This window comes from Jaculus jaculus, chromosome 5 (assembly GCF_020740685.1).
Source record: "Jaculus jaculus isolate mJacJac1 chromosome 5, mJacJac1.mat.Y.cur, whole genome shotgun sequence".
Taxonomy (NCBI): domain Eukaryota; kingdom Metazoa; phylum Chordata; class Mammalia; order Rodentia; family Dipodidae; genus Jaculus; species Jaculus jaculus.
Window position 1 is genome coordinate 52,071,587 of NC_059106.1, and position 18,867 is coordinate 52,090,453.

Genomic DNA, 18,867 nt, shown 5'->3' on the forward strand with positions numbered 1-18,867 from the left:
TGTTCAATCCCGTGCTTCCTGTCCGATCTGAACACCAGTTGACTGAGGAATTTGAGTCACAGGTTCCACTTGGCACCTATAGTGGGGGATGAAGTAATCACAAGAGGGGAACGTGTGTACAGGGGCTTTGGAAAGACCTGTGGACATATGTCTCCTGGCACTGGTGCCCTGTCCCATGTCTGCTATAACCTAGCTGTGTGGCATGGGTATAGCTCATGCCCTTCTCAAGCTTGACACAATGGAGCAAATGTTCTTGTTTTGCTTACGTGTGGGAGTGTGTGTGTGTGTGTGTGTGATGTATGCACGTGCATGTGCCTGCCAGGCACCCCTGTTCGAATGGGGTAAGGGCATATCTGCAGCCCCATGGGCTTTGCAGGCTGTTCCTGACCCCCAGAAATCCCTTCTGCTCATGTACCCCAGCTCCATCTCTTGGCCCACCTCTGCCCATCCTGCAGGACTCAATGGCGACATCTCCACAGGAAGTATACTCTGACTAGCTCCTCCTTGGCCAAGCTGGGGCACCTCTTGTCCAGTTCCCCAGTTGTCACTCTAGAGGCAGCAGGTCTTTTGGTTTGTTTGTTTATTTTTCTTTTTTCTCCTCATTGGTCTCCACACACATAGGATGGAATCTACCCTGAATACCACAACATCCCTAGTGCCTGGATATATCCCAGCTCTTTTGGGGTCTTGCCAGCAGCCACTCCTCCCCAGAACCGAGCCAGGCACCATGGGCGTCTCTCCTTTCCCACAGCCCCTGTTCACCAGCAGGTGTTTGGGAAGGCCAGAGGGGCAGGAAAGAGCCCCTCCCTGCTCCCAAGCCCCAGCCTGTTACTCCAGGGAACAGGTAACAAATTACCTAGGCTCGGAGGTAACCATTAAAACCTGGGCATTGTTCTCTAGACTGCTAATTGCATACCTAAGGAGTGAGGCCAACTGGCCTCCAGGAGTTGCTGTGTTTGCCCACAGTACCAGGCATAGGCAGGCAAGGGGCCAGCACAAACTCGGCGGTTCAGGCAGGTTATATCCCCAAAGCCATCATTCCCAAAGGGCTGGCCATATGGTCTCACTAGGAGACCCTGTCCCAGGCCTGCCTTGGGTGTATTAGATCTGGGAAGTTACGTTCTTTTTTTTAAAGTTTATTTTATTTATTTGAGAGAGAGAGAGAGGCCGAGAGACAAAGAATGAGAAAACGGGCATGCCAGGGCCTCTAGCCAGTGTAAACAAACTTCAGACACATATGCCACCTTGTACACCTGGCTTAAGTGGGTACTGGGGAATGGAACCTGAGTCCCTAGGCTTTGCAGTCAAATGCCTTAGCCACTCACCTGGACTGCACAATGCGGACACCTCGCTCTGCAATGGTAATGGCCCCCACCATCCTATCATCGGACCACTCGTATGTGCGCCTCAAGGGATTCCTGATTGTTCCAGAGACTTCAGCTTGGCTCCATCCCAGCTATTGACACGCACCGCTCCATTGCGGTCGGCCAAGCTGCCTGTTCTTCCATCTGGACCTGCCATCCATCTGTCTGTCCATCTGTTTGTCTGGACCTGGCACTGCCCTTCACTTCTCCTCACTCCTGCAGCTCCGTCCTGACCCCAAAGCCTGACTACAGCCAGCAGCAGCCCCCAGCCTCTCCCACAGCAGGCTGACTATCAGTAGGGACCTGAGCACTCCAATCAGCTTCCAGCTCTGTGCTCTCAGGCCTCTGAAAGGCTTCCTATTTAATCCTCTGTAGTCATCTGTGACCGCCTTTGTGCTTGTAGTAGGTATGTTGTATGGTAAATTTCCTCTGCATTGAAAGGTGTAAACAACAATTGTCAGCTTCACCAAGAGCAGCTTGGTCAACTCAGCAGAGGTGTGGGGAGGGTCAGCAGACCCCCCACCTGGGATTTAGGGGCCCGCCGCTCCAGCCGTACACAGTAATGCACACGATCTCGTGACCACAGGGGGAAGATCTAGGAACAAGGAGCTCCACTGAGCTCTGCTGAGGTGGTGTCTCTAGAGTCTCCATGCTCTGTAAGTAAGCCTTCACCCAGAGGCTGAGAGAGGAGCATCTGGGGGTAATCCAGTGGAGTGAACCCCACTGAAGGGCTGCTCTGTGGTCTCACACTCCTGGACAAGGAGGGACAAGGGGCGTCTAGAAGTGGCCACAGGGAAGTTGTCATTTAGGATGGAATGAGACTCCCCATGGTGCGGCTGCTCTGGGGTCCCAATGGCTATAAGTACACCCTCATCCTGAGGCTGAGGGAGGAGTAATTCTGACACAGGATTCTCCATCAGAGTGGCTGCTTTGGGGGCCCCACGTTCCTATATGCTCTGTAAGTGACCCCCCAATAAACTCATTGGTTCACCAAGCTAGTATTGGTATAATCATACTTTGGTCTACCACCTGAGCCCTACTTGGGGTGAAGACGTGGGTCTGCGTCTCCCCAGGGGAAAAGTTTTCCACGACAGATATTGACTGTCTGATGTGCACTGTGTGATCTGAGAGTTAACGTTACTAGTTAAGACTGGAATAAAAGAACCTGTATTTGCCTTGGCCAGGACTATCGAGGAAGGCAGGAGTTCTATCAAATCCTGTCATTGAAACCACTGTACCTTGTTGGCTCCTCTGTAGAATGGACCTGTGGCGAGAGGAGGCAGCCATGTCCCAGCTCAGGGCCTGGCATCCACAAGTGTTCTTTGTGTGTTGACCCTGACACCCTCCCCAGCTGGGGGCCACAGCTCCAGGTGACAAGTGACCGTGTGCACACACAAGTGAGCGGGTGTGAGCTGACCCTGCCACCCTCCCCAGTTGGGATCCACAGCGCCAGGTGGCAAGTGACTGTGTGCACACGTGAGCGGGTGTCCCAGCTTGTGAGCTGATGATGTCACACGTACCTTTGAAACCGCCCTCCTTGAAAGGAGATAAAGCCCAGACAGCAGGGACTCGGTGAGCCAGATTCTCTATGACTCTGGGGCAAGACTGACGGAAATAAATTTGACCATAGGTGGTTATTTCTGGGAAGGCACTGCTCCAAGGAAGGGGGTGCACACCCAGATCAGAGGAGGAGGACAAGGTGAGGGCAGGAGAGTTTAAAGAATGAAGATAGGGTGTCATCAGTCAAGCTTTGTGACCAGTCACCAGCACGCGTGGAGGACTTCCTGGAGGAGGTTTCTTCGAGCCTGGAGGGAAACACAGGGATCAGCAGAAAGGGAAGCTAGACCAGCAGATACAGGGAGCTCAAGAGTCACCACACAATTAGCTGAGCACACACCATGTCTAGACTTGCCTAAATGCTACACTCAGTGCTCTCATTGTAAGATTTGTGTTTGTGTCCCCCCCCCCCACCCCCGAGATAGGGTCTCACTCTAGCCCAGGATGACCTGGAATTCACCGTGTAGTCTCAGACTGGCCCTCAAACTCACAGCAATCCTCCTACCTTTACCTCCCTAGTGCAAGGATTAAAGGTGTCTGCCACCACACCTGGCGTGTTTTTCTTCTGAGGCAAGGACTCATGTAGTTCAAACTGACCTCGAAAGACCAGGGGTGCACCACGGTGCCCCGATCCAGCATCCTGAGTGGCATGACATCACCAGGTGTCCTTCAGCCTGAGCAAGTTACAGGGCTTTTCTTTATGGCCTTGTGATGTATGGCGTTCCTGGGGAGACATGAACAATGGCTCCCCACTCTGGATAGAGCACCAAGGACAGATGAAGGAACGAATCCATCCAAGTCCAGCTCTGTCAGGTGTGGTGGCGCACGCCTTTAATCCTAGTACTCAGGAGACAGAGGTAGGAAGATTGCTGTGAGTTTGAGGCCAGTCTGGGACTATAGAGTAAGTTCTAGCTCAGCCTGTGCTACAGTGAGACCTTGCTTGGGCGGGGGAGCAGAAAAAGCCAAGTCCATAAAGAAGGTTGTCCCTGCCACCTGCCCCCATGGGGCTGGATGACAGGTGCGCATGACCAGGCCCAGCCTTCTACATGGGTGCTGGGGGTTGAACTCAGGCTGTCTCAGGCCCTCAAGTCTGTGCAGCATTCTTACCTTCTGAGACATCTCCCCAGACCTGTTACTGTCTATTTATTTGAATATTCAAACTGCTCCATATTTGATCAGTGGTTGTTGCTTCAAGCGGCTCCTGGGGCATGTTGATGTTGATATGTCTCCATCTTTCTTTCAAGCATTCCTTGACTTTTTGTCACAAAAAGATCTTCCAGGCTAATCCTGTCCCTTCCCCGCAGAATCGGCCTGAGCAGCCCCCAGAGCTCCCGGGAGCCAGGTTCCGTTAGCAGAGAGCACTGCGCCGAGTCGGCCCCAGCGTGCCGGTGTGCTCCCTGACTTGGAGAGCACTGCTCGAGACCCTCTTGGTGGCCTGAGGGTGGGGACAGGAGGGTTTTTATATACACACAGGTCTCTGCACCATGGCCTCGGATTCTGCCAACCTCAGACGGAAAGTATTCAGGAAATAAAAGCAAACTGCATTCATAGTGAACGTGTACGGACTTTTCTTGTCATCCCCTGAACGCTACAGTACAGCAGCCATGGACACAGCACGTCCATTGTGTTGCGTAGCAAAAACAACCTGGAGAGAATGAATTTATGTGAGAGAGCCAGGTGTGGTGGGGCACACCTGCAACCCTAGCACTCAGGAGGCTGAGACAAGAGCAGCATGAGTTTAAGGCTCACCTTGACTGTCTCTAAATGAAAAAAGAAAAAAGGAGGCTGGAGAGATGGCTCAGTGGCTAAGGTGTTTGCCTGCAAAGTCTAATGAGCTGGGTTCGACTCCCCAGTATCCATATAAAGCCAGATGCACAAAGTGGCACATTTGTTTGCAGGGGCTGGAGGCCCTGGTGCACCCCTTCTTTCTCTCTTTATCTCTCATCTTGGAAATAAATTAATAAATAAAATTTGTTTTGAGGTAGGGGCTCACTCTAGTCCAGGCAGACCTAGAATTTACAATGTAGTCTCAGGCTGACCTTGAACTCATGGCGATCCTCCTGCCTCAGCCTCCTGAGTGCTGGGGTTAAATGTGTGCTTCACCATTCCTGGAAATAAATAAAATATTTTAAATAAATAAAATAATGAATAAATGAGCCAGGCATGGTAGCACACTTCTTTAACCCCAGCACACAGGAGACAGAGGTAGGAGGATCACCATGAGTTCAAGGCCAGTAAAAACTACATCATGAATTCTAGGTCAACCTTGAAAAACAAACAAAACAGAAGAAGAAATAAATAAATATAGAAGGATATGTAGGGAGTATGCAAATATACCATTTTGTATAAGGTATTTGAACACATGGAAGTTTTGATAATGGAAAGGGACAATTTATGTGTGTCTATAATAAATATAAAGTTTATTAATTTTTAAAATATTTTTATTTATTTGAGAGAGAGGGAGAGAACGAGTGCACCAGAGCCTCTAGTCACTGCAAATGAACTCCAGACACATGCACCACCTTGTGCATCTGGCTTACGTGGGTCCTGGGGAATCAAACCTATGTCCTTAGGCTTCACAGGCAAGTGCCTTAACTGCTAAGCCATTTCTCCAGCCCTATAATGAATACACGACACACACTTTTGTCTATTTGTTTACCTCTTCCTCAGATATTAAAAACCACACGCTCACTCTTGCTCCTCAAAGCTAAAGTCCGCCCCACAGGGCTTATTTTCATTTTCCCTTCAAATGCTAACCCCTTCTTTGGAATTAAAGGTTTCCTGCCTTCCTTAAACCTTCACATCACCCACTCCACCAACACCTGTCCTCCTCATCTTCCCCATAGTTAACACTTTCCTTCCACCTAGTCACCCCCCCTTTTTTTTCCAGAGAGACAGAGAGAAACAGAGAAGTGATGTGCCAGGGCCTCAGCCACTACAATTGAACTCCAGATGCTTGCGCCACCTAGCGGGCATGTGTAACCTTGTGCTTGTCTCACCTTTGTGTGTCTGGCTTACCTGGGATCTGGAGAGTCAAATATGGGTCCTTAGGCTTCGCAGGCAAGTGCCTTAACCACTAAGCCATCTCTCCAGCCCCTAGTAGCCTCTTTTGTTGTCAGGTGCTGACTCTCTTTGGGCTCCTTGTACCCCCGTGGACACCCTCCTTGGCAGAATTGCAAAGCCAGGTTTTGTAACCCCGATCCCTAGCTGTCCATCATTGTACCTTCCATAGTCCCAAGAGCTAGCCCAGCTGGCCTGTGGGGTGAATTCTCCGGTACAACACCAGGGGCTGGAGGGAGTCCAGCCTTGGGCTGGAACATCCTGGGGTGGAAAAAGTATCCCTGCCTGGAACCCTTTAGATTCTCCCAGCTCTTAGCTTCCTCAGGGCCTATGGGCCACCCTGGGCAAACTTGCCACTGGGAATGCCTGCTTGCCTGCCTATGGAGGAAAAGAAAAATGGCTTGCTCTTTTCTTTCATGGAAATTTATGTTTGCATAGCCCTGAGTGAACTGAATGTCCACAGCAGAGCTGTGATCCCGTCCCTTTGTCAAGGTCTAGAAACTCCTTTCATAATTCGTGATTTGGAGCCTCAGACTTGACCACATCTATACTATCCAATTGGTGGAGGACAGAGCCAAGACCACACTTGGAGCTGGCTGCCCAGGCCTGGTCTTGTGCATATCCCAATCCCCACCCGTCCACTTCCCTCTTCAGAAATGCATGGCTCAGAAGGACTCACACCACTACTGAGGTCTCTCAGCCCCAAAGTTCCGAGTATGTGGCTCTGAGTCATACATCAGAGCTCTCCACCTGGGGTGGACCTTATAGGGTCAGTTGGCACCCATGCTCTCTCATCCTGGAGCTCCCACTGCACTCTCCTTCCAGTTATAACCAGTGCCTTTTGGGTTGAGCCTGTGTGTTCTTTGGGATCATGAATCCCATCAGCACCCTAAGACAGGCGGCCTCCATCCTCAAGTTTCTTGAGGAAGTTAGCAGCAATGAAAAGCAAAAGCCCACAGTCAGCAGGCTCCAGTGAGGGGACCGCCTAGGGGTGAGGGCGGCTCTCCCAGCCAGGAATCTGTTCATCAGCTGGGCTGGCACACTCATTAGCTCCGCACGTGTACAGGACCGGAGCCACCAGCACTGCCTCGTGGGAGCCCCGGGGAAGCCGGGCCCCTACAGCCCAGCAACTGCAAGGAGCCTGGGAGAGGCGCGGTTATGAGTCAGCCCGCACTGAGCTCAGCGCAGTGCCCCTGGCCTGGCCCTGCCCACGGTGCCACTCCTTGCGGTGGGAACAGCCTCAGCTCCCCCAAGTTCCAAGGACAGGGTACAGAGTCCTGGTATGGGATACTTACTAAGCAAAACCAGAGTGATGCCCACAAGACAAGACTGTTCTCTGTCCACCCTGAAGCCTGCAGGGCATTCTCACCCTACTTGGTGCTTTTCAAAGAGTGTAAAGTCGCAGCCAGCTGAGGAGGGTTGAGGAGCATAATTTTTGTTGGGAGGGCTCTCCCTGACACTGATAAAGACCCAGCCTTGCCATTCTCTCTCTCACTCTGTCAAATATATCATATATATATATATACATATGGCTGGAGAGATGGCTAAGCAGTTAAGGCATTTGCCTGCAAAGCCTAAGGACCCAGATTCGATTCCCTAGGACCCATGTTGGCCAGATGCACAAGGAACACACACGTCTGGAGTTCGTCCACAGTGGCTGGAGGCCCTGGCACGCCCATTCTCTCTCTCCCTCTTTCTCTGTCAAATAAAAAATAAAAATAAAATATAAGACCTGGCCTTGGACATAATGCCTGCTGATAGAGGGCATGTCTCCTCAGGAGAGAAAGGGCCTGAGGGTGTCAGTAGTGGTCCCCCAGGTCAGGGCGCTGCCCTTGGGTCTCCCCACATTGGGCCTCAGCAACCCCCTCGGTGAGATGAACCCACATTGGTGATTTTCCTCCTGCTCTCCGGCAAGCCTGAGATTCTGCAGAGGTGTCCTGGTGATGTTGGGGATGATTTACACCCCTCTTGGGGCTGGGACTGGGAGGGGCTTCTGTTTGTTTAAAGTTTCACCAAAGAATAAAATAGGGAAGCCTGGAGCCCCTCAGAACTGTATTTCTGGCTTTGTGATTACCTTCCTGTTGCTAGGACAAAACACCTTACCAGGGCTGGAGAGATGGCTTAGCAGTTTAAGGCATATGCCTATGAAGCCTAAGGATCCGGGTTAGATTCCCCAGGACCCACGGTAGCCAGATGCACAAGGGGGCGCATGCATCTGGAGTTTGTTTGCAGTGGCTGGAGGCCCTGGAGTACCCATTCTCTCTCTCTCTCTTTCCCTCTTTCTCTGCCAAAAATAAATAAATAAATAAAATATTTAAAACATCTTACCAAAAGCAGCCGATGGGAGGAAAGAGTTTATTTCATGTTTTAGTTTTGAAGGGGCATTTCTATCATGGTGGGGAGGCATGGCAGAGCAGAGGCTGGACATCACATCTTGCCATAGCAGCTGGGAAGAAACAGCAAGAATCAGCTGGCTCTGGCAAGGGGAGCTGAGCTATAATGCCCCAAAGCCCACCCCTAGCAGAGCACCTCTTCTAGTGAGGCTCCACCTCCCAAAGATTTTATTGTTTGCTGTTTGAAGTAGTGTCTTGCTGTAGCCCAGACTGACCTGGAATTCACTCTGAAGTCTCAGGGTGGCCTTGAACCCACAGTGATCCTCCTACCTCAGCCTCCTGAGTGCTGGGATTAAAGGCATGCGCCACCATGTTCAGCCACCTCCCAAACTGCCACCTGCTGGGGACCAAGTATTCAAAATACATGAGGCTATGAAAGACATCTGATTCAAACCACCACGCCTGGCCTCTGTCCTGCTTCCTTTCCATTAAACTCTTCCAGCATCCAGATGGCATAAGTCACCATATAGGAGATGAGAAAGGGGACAAAAAAGAGAGTGGAGAGCACCAAACATGGTGGCACATGCCTTTACTCCCAGCACTCAGGAGGCAGAGGTAAGAGGATCACCATGAGTTTGAGGCCACTCTGAGACTGCATAGTGAATTCCAGGTCAGCCTGCGCTAGAGTGACACCCTACTTCAAAAAACCCAAGAGAGAGAGAGACAGACAGACAGACAGACAGAGGAGAGCTGTCTCAATTTCCTTAGGCACTTGTCTCTAAAAGGCCAGGGATGACACTCACTGTGAGAAGCTGGCTTACTTTGCTGCCTAGTTTATGCTAAGTGAAATAAGACAGATAGACAGACACACACACACAAAAAGATAGTTGGGCTGGAGAGATGGCCCAGCAGTTAGGCACTTGCCTGCAAAGCCTAATGACTCAGGCTCAATTCCCTAGTACCCACATAAACCCAGATGCACAAAGTAGTGCATGCATCTGGAGTTTGTTTGCAGTGGCTGGAGGCCCTAGCGTGCCCATTCTCTCTGTGTCTGTCTTCTCCTTTATCTCTTTCTCTACTTGCAAATAAGTAAATAAAAAGAAAGAAAACTACCATGTGGCCTCACATGTGGAATCTAAAAGAATGGAGGTAGGGGCTGGAAAGCTTGCTTAGTGGTTAAGGTGCTTGCTTGCAAAACCTAATGACCCAGGTTCAATTCCCCAGTACCCATGTAAAGCCAGATGTGCAAAGTGGTACATGCATCTGGAGTTTGCAGTGGCTAGAAGCCCTGGTGCACCCATTCTCCCTCTCTCTCCTTGAAAATAAATAAAATATTTAAAAGAATGCATGTCATGTCATAGAAGCAGACAGTAGAATGTGGTTAGCAGGTTAGGGACCGAGCAGCTGGGGAGGAGACGACAAAGGACACAGTCTTGTAACCCAGGAGGGATCAGGTCACGAGAGGAGCTGTCTATGGTGGTTCGAATCGGGTGTCGTCCCCCATAGACTCGTGTGTTCCAAAAGCTTGGGCCCCAGCTGCTGGCAATTTGGGAGGAGGAGCCTTGCTGTAAGAGAACATGTGTTGCTAGGGGCTGGGACATGATAGCCCAGCTCCTGCTGCTATTTTCCACCTGCTGTGGCAGAGGTGATGTCAAGCCTCTGCTCTTCCATCTTTTCCTGTCATCACGAAGCTTCCCCTTGAGACTGTGAGCCAGAATAAAAACGTTCCCACCACCAGCTGCTTGTGGTCAGGTGCTTTGTCCCAGCAATGAGAAGAAGTGTGACGCCCTCCGACATGGGACGATGGTTGGTAACCGGGACTGCGCACTTGAACGCTGCTGACCGGAGATTCTAAGAGTTCTCACCATGCCTGCTACGTGCGCACATTAAAGTCTGTGAGGTGGTGTAGATGCTAATTAGCTGGGTCAGCTAAACCACAACAGACATATTTCGAAACATCATGGTACAGATTATAGACATAGACATTTTTATTTTTGCTTGTGTGCATAGTGTGATGAGATGCATGTGGTGTGTGTGTGCGTGTGTGTGTGTTAAACACATTTGTACGTGCCCGTGTGGCACCCACGCACCACTCACCCGTGGCAGGGTGCGCTCACCTGTGGTGGCAGAAGCCCAAAGTCCAGTGTCCCGCTCTGTCGCTCTTCTGCCTGCTTTTGTTGGAGCTGGAGTCTCTTACTGAGAGCAGAGCTTGACAGTTTTTCAAGAGCTCTGGCGATTCTTGGGTCTCTGCTCCCCTATGGGACTGGGGTTACAGACGTGTGTGGCCAGGCCCAATTGTTTATCTGGGTCCTGGGGATTAGAACTCATTCAGTCAAAGGGCTTCTCAGGGCTTCATGATTATGTAGGCAGCACATTTAACTGCTGAGCCATCTCTCCAGTCCCTATATGTGGTTTATATTTGTCAAGTTTTTTGGTGTGTGTGTGTGTGGAGTATGTGTGATATGTGCCCGTGTGTGGGCAGGTGTGTGAACCTGGTGTGTACAGAGAGTCTGTGTACATGCAGATGTGTGTACTAGAGGCTAGAGGAGAATGTCAGCGGTCCCCCCGTGCTGCTCATTCATGTATCTTCCTGGAAACAGAGTCTGTCCCTCAATCCTCAAAACTTCTGTTTGAGGGCTGGAGAGATGGCTTAGCGGTTAAGCGCTTGCCTGTGAAGCCTAAGGACCCCGGTTCGAGGCTCGGTTCCCCAGGTCCCACGTTAGCCAGATGCACAAGGGGGCGCACGCGTCTGGAGTTCGTTTGCAGAGGCTGGAAGCCCTGGCGCGCCCATTCTCTCTCTCCCTCTATCTGTCTTTCTCTCTGTGTCTGTCGCTCTCAAATAAATAATTTTTTTTAAAAATTTTAAAAAAATTAAAAAAAAAACTGCTGTTTGAGCCGGGCGTCATGGCACATGCCTTTAATCCCAGCACTTGAGAGGCACAGGTAGGAGGATCACTGTAAGTTCGAGGCCACCCTGAGACTACAGAGTGAATTCCAGGTCAGCCTGGGCTAAAGTGAGACTCTGCCTCAAAAAAGAAAAAAGAAACCCTGCTGTTTTTTAAAAATATTTTATTGTTATCTATTTGGCAAAGAAAGAGGGAGAGAGAGAGAGAGGGTGCTCCAGGACTTCCAGCCATTGCAAATGAACTCCAGACGCATGTACCCCCTTGTGCAGCTGGCTAATGTGGTTCTGGGGAATCGAACTTGGGTCCTTTGGCTTTGCAGGCAAATGCCTTAATTGCTAAGCCATCCCTCCAGCCCAAAACTGCTGTCTTCATGTTCCTGAGACGTGGCTGCGGGTGTGACAGAGCTTCCATCCGCTCCTGCTCCTCCCTCACCACTGTTCCGCTCTCACGAGGAACAAGTTGGTCAGGGAGCCCCATGCAGCCACGGCCTTTAAGGATACCAGAAAGACACCCGGGGAAGTGGAGGTGGCCATCCACAGAATCCCGAGCCCCCTCACTGGCCGCATCATGAAGTCCCTGGAGAGGGTGTGTGCTGACTTGATCAGAGGAGCCAAGGGCAAGAGCCTCAGAGTGAAAGGACCGCTTCTCATGCCCACCCAGACACTGGGAATAACTACAAGGAAAACACCTTGTGGTGAAGGTTCCAAGATGGGATCGCTTCCCGATGAGAATCCACAAGCAACCCTGACTTGCACAGTCCTTCTGAGACTGTGAAGCAGGTTACTTCCGTCAGCACTGAGCCAGGAGTGGAGGTTGAAGTCACCATTGCAGACGCCTAAATCACTTATCTTAATAAGCTGACATTCAGTTAATAAAACAAAAAAACTGCCAGGTGTGGTGGCGCACGCTTTTAATCCCAGCACTCAGGAAGCAGAGGTAGGAGGATTGCCGTGAGTTCAAGGCCACGCTGGGACAACAGAGTTAATTCCAGGTCAGCCTAGACCAGAGTGAGACCCTACCTCAAAAAAAAAAAAAGGGCTGGAGAGATGGCTTAGCGGTTAAGCGCTTGCCTGTGAAGCCTAAGGACCCCAGTTCGAGGCTCGGTTCCCCAGGTCCCACGTTAGCCAGATGCACAAGGGGGCGCACGCGTCTGGAGTTCGTTTGCAGAGGCTGGAAGCCCTGGCATGCCCATTCTCTCTCTCTCCCTCTATCTGTTTTTCTCTCTGTGTCTGTCGCTCTCAAATAAATAAATTAATTAATTAAAAATGAACAAAAAAATTAAAAAAATAACCACCTGCTGTTTTCAGTCACCAAACCCTGGTGATAGAGTTACAGGTGTGTATGGCCAGGCCCAGAGTTTATGTGGGTGCTGGGGCATCAGGTCCCTCTCAGGCCCTCATGACTAAGTGGCAAGTGCTCTCACCTGCTAAGCTATCTCCCTTTATTTGTCCATTTTGAAAGTGTTGAGCCAGAAAGGACTATGCTGAACCACACCACAACACAGGAGGAAGGAGATGTCGGCAGGCAGTGACTCTGGAGTCATTAAAGGGACAGGAGACAGAGCGGCAGGAGGCTGTGCAGACTGAGAGCCCAGAGAGAATCATTTGACAGCGTGACTTACAATGAGACCCATGTGGCCCAAAGGAGCTATGAGAAAGCCCACTGAGGCAGCGCGCCCAGCACAGGCAAAGGCCCGGTGGTGGGGAGGACTCAGCTCTCTGGAGGTGCAGGAGGGGGTGGAACTTTCCTTACTGGTCAGGCAGCCTCAGGGCCTGTGGGAACACCTGCCCAGGCCCTTCCCACCACTCTGGCACGGGGTTCTGTTTTCTGTCTCCTAAAACTCAGCTACCCCTGACCCTCAGCTTTTGGCACAGAGCTTCAAGGTGAGAACTCAGTCCCTTAGGAACCAAGCCCCCAACGTGGGAGGACCATGACTCCCTTACAGGCCTGGAAAATCGGGACACTCGGACCTCAGGCCCCTGGCTGATGGCCACCCTCTGACTTCTAGCCTGCCTGGGCTGCTCAGGTGCTCGGACACATGCCAGGCTGCCCAGGAGGGGTCCCTCCTGGCAGACGGAGCTTGTCTAAGAGCAAATGATGTCATGGCCTTATGGCCTGGGGACTGGCTGTGCGGTGACGGGCTTGTGTGTCACAGTGGTAGGACAGGGACAGCAGGCTGGGGACGTGTCAAATGCTCTTGTGTGGACCCCAGCTCCTCCAGCCTCCCCAGGCCCGGGCTCCCTCACCTGGCCTCTGAATGGGTTCTTGGCTGAGGGAGTGCCCCTCCCTTCTCAGCTGTCAGGGTGGGTGCATCCAAGAGGCCCTCTATGGGTCTGTGTGGAATCCTCATTGCTGGGCTGAGCGGGGCTGGTGCTACCCTTGGAGAAGTGGGGGATCTTCATCCAGAACAGGGTGGTGGGGGGAGCTCAGGTGAGTCAGGGCTTCAGGTTCTGTCCAGGGTTGGGATGGGGATGAGACACTCAGAAAAGGGGCTGAAGCTGGGCGTTGTGGCACATGCCTTTAATCCCAGCACTCGGGAGGCAGAGGTAGGAGGATTGCTGTGAGTTCAAGGCCACCCTGAGACTACATAGTAAATTCCAGGTCAGCCTGGGCTAGAGCAAGACCCTACCTTAACCCCCCCCCAAAAAAAAAAACAGAAAGGGGGCTGAAAACTCTAGGCTTGGGCTGGGAGGATGGTTCAGTCAGTCTTATACTAATGGGGTACTTGGGGTCCAAGAAGGTCATTGAACCCCAAACCATAGATTCATTTCTGATTTCAATCAAAGAAGTGAATATAAGAAGGGACTGAGAAGGATAATTATTAAATCATTATATCTATATTGAGGGAAGTTCAAAGCCAAGAAAAGACACCCATGTGGCTAGAGATCCCACATGGAGGGCCTGGAGAAAGTGTGGACAGAAAAAGAAAGTTCAAGAAGTTCCTGTTGTGTGGGAACTAGAGGGGACAAAGAACCCAGGTGGAGCCGGGTGTGGTGGCACACGCCTTTAATCCCAGCACTTGGGAGGCAGAGGTAGGAGGATCACCGTGAGTTCGAGGGCCACCGGAAAAAACTTACCCACAGCTGGAAATTCCCAAGTGGTCAGAGAGCCTGCCCTCCCCCTGCAAAGGTATTTATAACCTTAACAGTGGTGGGCTGTCTTCCAGCTCAGGTGAACCAGAGGAATAGCTGGTTGGTTTGGGCTAGGGGCTGTCTCAGGAAGAGGCTAGCACTGACACCAACCAAGGTCCAGGGGCTGAACTTGATCAACCACAATGTTTAAATCCTATGAAAGACCTCCCTCCCAGGAGGGGTCCTGGTTCTTTGTGAAAAAACAGGTCTAGGAAACCAGGCAAGAGATAAGAAGTCAGATCATCTTTGATTTCTAGCAAGTGCAGACTTTCCTGCCTTTTTTACTTTCAGGGGTCCAGTCACCCTAACTGTACTCCCCCTCATTCTCCCCTCTCATGAGAAGATGCTCTAACTGTTGTTAGACAAAAGGGGGCAATGATGTCATATCTTTAATTCAAGGCTCCAGTATTAGAGCTTGACCCCACATTTAAAAACAACATGACTTTTAAATTGCTTGGTAAAAATAAGTACATAATTTTAATAATTTGATGTTTTCCAAATCAGTTAATAATTAAAAACAACTTGTTAATAACTGTACCTGATATTTTATCTTTTGTTTAGGCTTTAGAGACAAATAAGATGTTATTTATAGACATCTTTTGGTTTCTTTATTATGTGTGATAAGGCTTAGCAGTTAAGGCACTTGCCTGCAAAGCCAAAGGACCCAGGTTTGATTCCCCAATACTCATGTAAGCCAGATGCACAAAGTGGCGCATGCATCTGGAGTTTGTTTGCAGTGGCTGAAGGCTCTGGCATGCCCAATCTCTCTCTCCCCATATACATATAATATGTCATCTGCCTCTTTCTTTCTCTCTCAAATACACAAATAAAAATTATGTGTGATAAATTACAAAATGGCTTTCCTAATCCAAACAGTCCAACAGAACTCTCTTAGTTTTTGTTGACATTTATTTCAAGTTTTGGGGTTTTTTTGTCTTTAAAAGTCAGATCACCTTTGATTTCTAACAAGTACAAAACTTCCTGCCTATTTCACTTTCAGGGCTCCAATCGCTCTAACTATACTCCCCCTTACTATGTAACCATGAGGACCGGAGTTCCGCAGCATCAGTGCAAAATCTGGGTCTGCTGACATGCGCCCATAAGCCCAGCCCTAGGGAGGCAGAGATAGGAGAACCTGGGATTTGCTGGTGACCTCTAGATTTAGTGGGAGATACTGTTAAAAAAAAAAATAAGGTGGGGCTGGAGAGATGGTTCAGCAATTAAGGTATTTGCCTGCAAAGCCTAAGAACCCAGGTTCAGTGCCCCAGGACCCATTTAAGCCAGATGCACAAGGAGACACATGCATCTGGAGTCTATTTGCAGTGACTGGAGACCCTGGCACATTCATTCTCTCTCTCTCTCAATGAAAGAAAAAAATTTTAAAGAGTTAAAAAAAAATAAGGTAGAGGGCCAGAGAGATGGCTTAGCAGTTAAGGTGTTTGCCTGCAAAGCCAAAGGATCCTGGTGCAATTCTCCAGGACCTACATAAGCCAGATGCACAAGGGGGCACATGCATCTGGAGTTCTTTTGCAGTGCTGGAGGCCCTGGATGCCTGTTCTCTTTCTCTCTCTCTCTCTCAAATAAATAAATAAATTTAAAAAAATAAAATAATAAAGTAGAGAGCTATCAAAGAAGATATCTGATGTTGACCTTGTAACTCCGCACATGCACACCCACGTGATTATGCACCTGCACACACATTTATCCACACCTGTAAACACACATACATGTCCATACACCACACACACATATATGTGCATACACAAAATAATAAATAAATCACCTCTGGCCTTGGAAATGAGACAAAGCTGGATTTGTTCCTCAGCCTCCCCCCTGCCCCATCCCTGCTCTGCAACCTCAGGGAAAACATTTCCCTTTCCAGCCTCAGTTTCCTCCTATGCCAGGAGGGACAGTACTACTGCCTCTTATAGGGAGGTCCCATGAGGATGAAGGACACATGTAAGTGTCATGTTACTGTCACCATCAGACAGGTGGTCAGAGCTCCCTGGGGGGAGAAAAGCCCCATGTGGAGCAGGGGGCCATGTCCTGGGCTCACAGGCTGGTGTGGGGGATTGTGCTCCCTGCACCTCAGCACTTGACACCCCCTCCCCCTCCCCCGTCCCAGAGGTGCTCTGGAGGCGCCTGAGACCAGCGGCGGGCCATTCCTTCAGTGGGTGTTGAGTTGGTGCAGTCCAGTTGATAGACGGGACCTGATGTTCGGAGCACTGTGGGCCTCACACCTACTCTAGGGTTGGAACAGGACTCACCACCGTCACCCTCCATGGAGGACCTGGAGGGGTCAGAAGGGGTCTTTTGGAGGAGCAGGAAAGGTAAGGGTTTTCTAGGAGCTTTCAGGGGACTGGTCTCTTCTGATCTCCTCTGCCTGTCCCAGGGCTCAGGTTAGGGTGACCCCCTCTTCCTGCTGTTCCTCCCACTCCATCTCACAGCCTGTTTGGCTGGGGTCCTCCTCTAGCCATCCACCCTGAGCACCATCAAGACACACCACTGGGCTATGGGGATCTGGCTGCCTCTAGACCCTTTCTGCTGTTGTCATTCTCTCTCAATCTACCACCCCCCGTCCCCAGTACCTCTTCCTCCCAGGAAGGCCCTCTTGCTGCCTGCCCATGGTTCTCTAACCAGATGGGGTTTCTCCCTCCCTTGAAACCCCAGGCTGTCTCTACCTTCACTCAGTCTTGTGTCCCTTGTGTCTACCTCTTGCTTCCTCAGGACACCTGACCTGAACTTGGTGTCTGCAGGTGGCCAGTAGGGTCTGATCTGCAGGTCTGCCCCAGGCCAGCACTGCTCACACTAAGGGACATGAGACTCACTTGTCCAGATATTGTGTTACTCACACCTAGCTAGCTTTCCTCTGGGTATTACTATCTGTACTTATTTCTTAAACATTATTTATCGATTGGTGTGTGTGTGTGTCATACAGTATATGTCAGAGGATAACTTGGAGGTGTCTATCTATACACCACCTTCCTTGAGAAAGGGTCTTTTGCCACTGCCAATGAACTGCCAGACTACAAATGAATGTCCCACTAGCTTGTCCTCAAATGTCTCTGCCTCCCATTGTCATAGGTGCCTTAGGATCACAGATGGATGTGCCCTTTTGTATCTGACTTTTACATGGGGACTGGGATATTGAACCTGGGCTGCCAGGCTTTGCAAGCAAACACCTTTAACTGCTGGGCCATCTCCCAAGCCCAATTATCTGTTCTTCCTATTATTATGATTTTTTTTGTTCATTTTTATTTATTTGTGAACGACAGAGAGAGCAAAAGAGAAAGAGGCAGATAGAGAGAGAATGGGTGTGCCAGGTCCTCCAGCCCCTGCAAATGAACTACAGATGCATGTGTCACCTTGTACATCTGGCTTACATGGGTCCAGGGAAATAGAGCCTTGAACCGGGGTCCTTAGACTTCACAGGCAAGTGCTTAACCGCTAAGCCATCTCTCCAGCCCCAACTAGCTGTTCTTTATGGGGGAGAAAAATGAGGCGCAGAGAGGCAAAGCAATGTGTCCACGATGCAGTGTGATGAGCAGCAGAGCTGACTGACATGAGAGCTTCTCTAGACATGAGTCTTTCCTGGCACAGGCCAGTGTCTGCCTGTAGTGACAGCATCCTGGTTTTTGGCCTGACTTCCCAGCACCTGAGCCCCTTCTCTGAAGCTCTCCCAGTTGAGTCCTGATGGAGGCCATACCTGCACCCTTCTCTCAAGGCCTTCCGAGGGCTGTGTGTTGTCATGTATCTGGAATGAGCCAGTCAGATGCACCTACCCAATCTGGAGCTGTGGCTACTGATGCAACTCAGTGGGTCTGTGGTGGGTCAAGGTGAGGGCAGGTGGCAGAGGCCCTGTTTCTGGAGTGTGGTGGCCTCTGTTACCAGCTCTGTTAGCGAGAATGAAGGGAGGAAGATGGCTGGATAGCCCAAGGGGTGGTCTTCAGCCACCGTCACTATGGTCCCCTTGCACAGCCAGCCTGGGTGGTCAGGTGCTGGCCCTGCCCGCCCCAGCAAGGACCATTTGTCAGAGCCAATCGAGCTCATCCCTTGTCTCCAGACAGACACAGAGACTTGTGAGGGCCTGTGTTTGGCCCATGAGCTCACGTGAGAAGGCTTATGGGGACTCCAGAAGTTTCCTAGAATGAACTTAGGACTTAGCAGGCCCTGTCTTGTCAGATGTACTCAGCTGGGGCAGGTCTGCGAGACTCAGGGAAGCTGAGGCCGAGGCCGAGTTCACACTCGATCAAAGGCCCCAGGTGTCAATTGAGGAAGATACCCAATATTGACCTCTGGTCTCCACATGCACATTCACACCTGTGCAGGCACCCATACACATATTAACATACATACAGATATCCACACCACACACATACATACTCATGCAAAAAAACAAACAGGAAGTGGGCGACATCGGAATTCCAAAGAAACAGCCATTAATTTCTTAGTACAGTCTACCCCAAATATTGCATGGGGAGTATTTTGAGAGATACTAAACTCTGTAATTCAGATT